Source organism: Cyprinus carpio, chromosome B20, assembly GCF_018340385.1.
Source record: "Cyprinus carpio isolate SPL01 chromosome B20, ASM1834038v1, whole genome shotgun sequence".
Taxonomy (NCBI): Eukaryota; Metazoa; Chordata; class Actinopteri; order Cypriniformes; family Cyprinidae; genus Cyprinus; species Cyprinus carpio.
The window spans coordinates 10531501-10538893 of NC_056616.1; the positions used below are offsets into that span (position 1 = coordinate 10531501).

At 38.8% G+C, this 7393-nt stretch overlaps 1 long non-coding RNA gene across 3 annotated transcripts; it reads left to right on the forward strand.

Moving 5' to 3' along the window:
• The first annotated feature begins 4354 nt into the window (after positions 1-4354).
• LOC122141018 lies at positions 4355-6271 on the forward strand. 3 transcript variants are annotated; one of them, XR_006157481.1, is made up of 5 exons: positions 4355-4547; positions 4639-5419; positions 5600-5682; positions 5810-5944; positions 6130-6271. It is a non-coding gene; the product is annotated as an uncharacterized LOC122141018 (long non-coding RNA). The 3 variants fall into 3 exon arrangements; XR_006157483.1 differs by having other exon boundaries at positions 4639-4892; positions 5093-5682; XR_006157482.1 differs by having other exon boundaries at positions 4639-5682.
• The last annotated feature ends 1122 nt before the right edge of the window (positions 6272-7393 follow it).

Sequence of the window (7393 nt, forward strand, 5' to 3'; positions counted from 1 at the left end):
CTCACCTTTTCTTCTCCGGACAAGCCTTTTTCCAGATGCCCCAAACAATCGGAAAGGGGCTTCATCGGAGAATATGACTTTGCCTTTCCTCAGCAGTCCATTCACTATACTTTCTGCAGAAGATCAATCTGTCCCTGATGTTTTTTTTGGAGAGAAGTGGCTTCTTTGCTGCCCTTCTTGACACCAGGCCATCTTCCAAAAGTTTTCGCCTCACTGTGCGTGCAGATGCTCTCACACCTGCCTGCTGCCATTCCTGAGCAAGCTCTGCACTGGTGGCACTCCGATCCCGCAGCTGAATCCTCTTTAGGAGACGATCCTGGTGCTTGCTGGACTTTCTTGGACGCCCTGAAGCCTTCTTTACAAGAATTGAACCTCTTTCCTTGAAGTTCTTGATGAACCTATAAATTGTTGATTTAGGTGCAATCTTAGTAGCCACAATATCCTTGCCTGTGAAGCCATTTTTATGCAATGCAATGATGGCTGCACGCGTTTCTTTACAGGTCACCATGGTTAACAATGGAAGAACAATGATTTCAAGCATCACCCTCCTTTTAACATGTCAAGTCTGCCATTCTAACCCAATCAGCCTGACATAATGATCTCCAGCCTTGTGCTCGTCAACATTCTCACCTGAGTTAACAAGATGATTACTGAAATGATCTCAGCAGGTCCTTTAATGACAGCAATGAAATGCAGTGGGAAAGGTTTTTTTGGGATTAAGTTAATTTTCATGGCAAAAAAGGACTATGCAATTCATCTGATCACTCTTCATAACATTCTGGAGTATATGCAAATTGCTATTATAAAAACTTAAGCAGCAACTTTTCCAATTTCCAATATTTATGTAATTCTCAAAACTTTTGGCCACGACTGTATATGAATAACAAGAATTGACAAATTACATGTTTTGCTTTCAAAATGTTTGTGGATTGTTTAATGTTGTATCAGCGTTTTACTCACGTCTTCCACTTGAAGAGCTGGATGGTGAAATTGAGCATCCAGGAGCAGGTGAACCTGATGCATCAGAACTGTATTCAGCAGACAAATCATTGGCAGTGTTTTGCAGAGTGGAAGCAATATCTACATGGCATAAACAAAAAACTGCATTAAAAACCATACTGCAGAAACAAGAAACACATTGACATACTGTAATACAAGTAAAGAGTACAGCTAACAAAGTACAGAATGAAAGAGACTGGGGTGTTGTTTTTCCAGTTCATCTAATTGTATGCATGTACAAAAGTCAACATTTAAAGTGGATCAAACCTTTCATAATAGTTGTCTTAAAACCAATACCTGTTCTTGTGAACTTAATGAACTTTTTGATCCGCATCAAATGTTGACTAGTGTATATGTAAAAACAACCATTGATTTGAAAACTTACTTGGGATTTGGGCTATTAGTTTTTTTGCTTCAATCGGTCTCAGAAAGCCACCTAGATCATCATCTTTCAAAAACTGTAGGTCATCTATGGTCTCCACACCTAGGCTGTTCAAACCCTCTATGGCTAGCTTTTAAGTTATAGGGTTTGGGAACACATTCTCAATAAAAATCAACAATGCATCCATTTCTGTTGGGAGAGGACAGTTTATCCTTTTTACAGATGAACAACGCTGTGCTTCAGAGTAATGACCTTCAGTCCCATAAAACTGTACTCATTTAAGGGATAATAATCCAGACATTCCTCAGCATTTACACAAATTAATTCCTTTGTCGCAGACAAAATCTCATAAAGTCCATAATCATACACTGAGGGGCGGGGAGTCACAAGGAAAGTCACCTCATCATCTTTCACGAAAATCAGCTCAATCTGTCCAAACTGTAAAATAGAATACTCCTCTTCACATTTAAGGAAAATTAAGTTTCCTTTCCTGTACAGGGTACCCTTGTATTCTATACCCTTGTTGAAACAAAGTCTGGTTCATTAAGCAAGCTTGTCTCAACAGCTTTGCACACAGCATCACTGTACAAATGAGGAGAGTATGTGGCCAAGTCAACACTTTTAAGCTTTGGTGAAAAAAATGACCGTGAGTAAAGATATGCTTGAAGAAGTTGATGGTTGTGTGACAATGTCTTGCATACATTTTTGAAGTTCTGTGTTCTTCTCACACTTCTTTGAAGTAGGAATATTTGCTTTCAAATCTCAATGACCATAAACGAATTAAAGGTCCAAGACTTAAAATGAGTGATATATAGTGAAGCATGTAATGATGTTTTTGTTTCAAATTTTCACCAGGAAACCTTTCTTGTTTTCAGATATTCTGGTATTAAGACACTGAGATATGCAATCTGTGCAGTGGTAATCTTGGGAGCACACACTAGCTCAACCAGTTCTTTCAACGTAACAGTCAGTTGCCATACAGGGTCTTGTGACTCTACTCTGTCTCCAATTATGACAGAAAGAAATCTGAGGAGACACCAGTTCTCAGCTGCTTGACCACCTAACTTTCTGCCTTTTTCACATATCTGGGAGGGGGCAGAACCAGCATCAGAATCCAGATATTTGAATTGTGCAAGTCTCCTGTTCAGCTGTGTATATGAAAACCACTTCCTTTTTACAAAGTATTCCAAGAAAATGGCAAGATCAATAGTTACAACGCCTTCAAACAAGTCGTGGCCAAGGCATGGGGGAAGGCCAGGCTGAGCAACATGAAAATATTAGAGAGAGTTGAAAATGGAGTCAAACTTCAACCCATTAACAACATTTTCTTCGGTCATCCTTAGAGTTTCCACTGCCGCCTTATAGGACTCAACTGTGCGATTGGGAAAGTCTACACACACATTCTGAAGTTCACTGCGAGATACCAAGCAATGCCTAGAGCAATGCTTGGCAGTACTGAAGTTCTGTGAGTAACCACCGATGCAGTGGGACCCCAAATTATCACTGATAATACCCACTATTGTTGCACGTACTATGTCACCTGAAGATGTCACAAATCCATGCTCTTCAAGTTCTTTGACATCTGCCAACAACTTAGCAAAAATCTTGTCTCTCTCATAACACAAAATTGATAACTGAATGTTATCAATGCATGATCTGTAAAATGGCTCAAAGTTGCCAAGTGTAGAATACACTCCAACCATTTTGTGTCTTTTTTTTAGCTGACCCAAGGGGATTCACAATCTCAAAGGCATCCTGGTACAAGATACGTTGGATTGTAATCTCAGGCTGCTTAAACAAGTCATTGGATTTGAATACAGAGCCATCACAGACGTCAGAGAACACAGAAGAGTGTACATGCTGATGTCTGGCACACTGCTCCCACACCACTGGGTCTATTAACATGGTTTTTAAAGTGTTCTTCAGTGGAATATACGGTGCATAACGTTGGTTTCGGTTCTCATCACGACCAAGACACATACTTTGTGGATGCATGTACAAAAATTTTTTCTGATAATACTGTCTTCTTTGGTATTCTGTGGAAAGTAATGAATTACAAGCTGAATGTAAATCTTGGCCTTGCAAAGTCTGCACCACAGATTCAATATCACATTGTGAGAGGGACGTTTTTGACTTGAGTATTTCCCTGAACATCTTCTGTGTGTACTGATGACAGATATAATTTAAACCACTGAATTCTTCCACAGTCATCTGAATGGTTGATGATGGCACCAGGTATTTGGCTTGTAGCTGCATATAAAACAGGCAAAGATTTTTCATATACAATGACTTTGCGTTACATTTCATCAGTGAGTCTGTGAATTCACTTTCATCAACCTCATCCTCAGTAACATCAAAAAATGCTAAAGAAGGTTGCTCAGATAAAGTATCCATAATCCGTAATTTTGCAAATGTAGAAGTCCTGTGCTTTCGTGAAACATGTGCAGTGAAACTTGATCTTAAACTGAAATTTTTGTCACATTTTTCAAAAGGACAACATACCACCTCTCCCTTGGCTAAATGTGACCTGAGATGAGAAAGGACATTGTTCATGTCTGTAAATTGTTGTTGACAGTCTGTATTGTTGCAACAAAACATGCCTGTCGAATCATCAAAATGAGTATGTGGTCTTTTGTGATGGCGATAAACATGAGCTTTGAGAGCATTGTATTTTGAGAATTTACATTTGCATTCTGGGAAGCAACATGGAAATTGAGCATTTGCTTCATGTCTGTGTAAGATTTGATGATTACATATCCCTTAACTGTCTTCAGAGAGCAATCAAAAAATTTGCACAAGAATAATTTGCAGGAGAAGAAGGAGGAGCAGGAGAAGGAGGAGGAGCAGGAGGGGGAAGATAAGGGAGATGAGAGAATAGTGAAGATGGTCAAGCAGAAAAAAAGGGCAAAATCAGGGGCCGCTGCTTACAATTCCAAATTTGTGAGTGGATGGATGAGTGGGTTTTCATTAAACCAGGCACAATAGAATTTCACTTTTGGTGTGAAGTCTGCTGGCATGAGTTGGAATGCAAGCATCAGGGCAGGGCAGATGTTCAGCGGCATATCAGCAGAGAGAGTCATATCAAAAAACAAAAAATCCTTGACAGTTCCAAAAAACAGATAGATTTGTTTGTTCAAAGACTGAAGAGATGAATCTGGACACTCAGGTAATAATTTAATGCAATCTCTTAATATGCTTTGGCTATGCATTTGCACATATTCTACCTCAGATGTAAATTCTTCTTTTTTTTTTTACAGGCTAGAAGGGGAAGAGGTCAAAGTGGCAGTGACTCTGGTCAGCCACAATATCCCATTAGCCTTTGCAGATCACCTCAGCCCGCTATTCAAAGAATGCTTTCCTGATTCTAAAATTGCCAAGAAATATTGTTCCGCAAGAACAAAAACATCAGCCATCATCAACAAGGCAATTAGTCCTTATTTGCTGAACGAGCTGGTGAGCAACATGAGGTGTAAACCATTTAGTCTGTTGACAGATGGGTCCAATGATACAGGTGACCTTTTTATTATTTCCCTCTACCATTAGGCTTTTACATGGTGCTTGAATCCAACCATCTAATCAATCCAACATAGAACAGGTATAGAGAATGACAAGTTGTGCATTGCTTGAACTGCTGCTTTACTGTTTACTGACAATGACGATGGCAGATTCAGTTATTGTTTGATTGTGTAAAACTTGTGGCTTGTTCTTAAGGAAAGGAAAAGATGAACCCTTTGACTGTCAAAATCTGGGAGACCAATGGGGTTGCCCATAGATTTTTTGATATGGGAATAACAACTGGAGAAGGCTGTGGCACTGCAGCAACCATATTCAGCAAGATGGACTCTGTGTTGAAAGGGCACACTATACCATGGCAGAATTGCATTGCTCTTTCTGTGGACAATGTCAGCGTCAACATGGGAGACAGGAACTCTATCAAGTCAAGGGTGATGAAAGAAATCCCTTCAGTGTTCATCCTAGGTTGCCCAATGCCACATAGTGCACAACAATGCCTCTGCTGCTGGTGCCGTGTACAGTGAGGTAAATTGCTCAGTTAGTCTAGTCATAGCATTATAAAGATGATGTAGTTCAAGCTCAAATAAGAAACCACATAATGTCACAGACTATTACATGAAAGAAAATGTTAATCTGGTGTTCCTTAGGAAACCTGTCCCATTTGCGTTAGCATTCTTTCTTTAAAAGGAAAATAAATCCTTCCAGATCAGGGTTCGATGTTGAGGACCTGGCAGTAGATATGGGCTTTTGGTTCAAGGCTAGCACCAAATGCAAGAACATATTGGATGGTAATTCACCCATTTCAATTCTCAAGATATTGCATACAGATATAGTAATACATTGTAATACACTGTTTTTTTCTCTTAAATCATTGAACTGCTTGATTGCTGTAATCTATATTTTTCATCATCACAGAGTTCTGTACCTTTTGTGACACAAGCTACATGGAGACACTGCTGCATGTGAGCACAAGATGGCTTTGTTTGGAGATGGTGGTCAGTCGGATTCTACATCTCTATAATGCACTCAGGAGATATTTTGGAAGCATCCGTAAGTATAAGCCTAGTTATGATGATTTTGAAAAATATTTGATGAATGATATTTCCATCTAATGTCACAATGTATCATTTTCTTTGCAAAAAATGTTTTTTGGTTTGTCACAAGTTGCAAGGAATATGAGAATGTTTCAAATCATTATTCATTTTTTTGGATGTGCCTGTTCTTTAACTCCACAGATGAGAAGCAAGCCAGGTGTCCCTTACGAAAAATAAGTTTATTCAAGTGTGCTATTAGTATACTTATTTTAAACTTAAAATAGGAAAGTATACTTTTAGTTTACTTTTTATGTAGTTCTCAGAAATGGGCTTTATGTACTTCTAAGATATATACTTATAATGACAATTAAGTATACTTGACTTATACTTACAAAAACTCAAAATATACTTGAACTTTACTTAAGTATACTTAATAAAATAAACTTGAAGTATACTACTTTTTGGTAAGGGGTGTCATGCTGCGTGAAGTGTTTCAGGACCCAATGTCGGAGATCCATCTCCTATTCTACCAGTCGACACTGATGATATTTACACATTTCAACCTGCTCTTCCAGCGGCAAGACCCTTGTGTCTATCTCCTTCATGAACAAGTACATAACACTTATTGTTGCATTTAGTTTGTTATTTGTAGTTGCACTCTCAAATATATTCAAAGTTATTTGTCTACTATATTATTAACTTAACTATTTTAGAGTTATTTTAGCCCTGTGCCTTAAGTAATTGTGCAAATAGGGATCATTTTCAAGGGGGTATATTTTTTAGGGTAATGTGTGGGAGTCCGTATTTTCGATAACCTAAGACTTTAACTTTTATTTATGCATTCAAGATCAGGTTTTTCATCAAGAAACTCCTGTCCAAGTTTTTGAAACCAGGAGCTTTTAGAGGGGTCAATGTGGACACAGGGATGAGGAGAGCCAATTGCCAGGTGAATATTAGGAGTAACAAAAACAAAGGTTTTATATAAAATTTGCATTGAATGCAGGTCTTCTGTTACTCTAAGCACTAAATTATCCATACATACCTTTTGGATTCTCAGCTTGATGTTGGCTTCACAGCAAAGATGACATTAAACCGCCTTGTGGAAGAAGGTGCTATCTCCAAGGACTCTGCTAAGCTAAGCTCCCTCTACATGACCCTGTGCTGGAGCATTCAAGATTTGTTGACTTCAGACAAAAAATGGATACCAGCTTGGATGATGTGCTCTACTTTTTTCATAGGTACTCTATGTATACAACCATCTGGGCTGTAGAGTGATATTGGTTTATTCTGTTTCTGTTGCAAAGACACTTTTCTCAAAGCAATATATCTCTGTTTAGATTCAACCATCTCCTGCCCTACAACCAACCAAGGGAGCAGGACCAGCTGAATGATGAGTTCCTTGAGTATCAAATGATGGAGGAGGAGGATATCCCAGCATCCATCTGCGGAGAAGCAGTCATCCGGA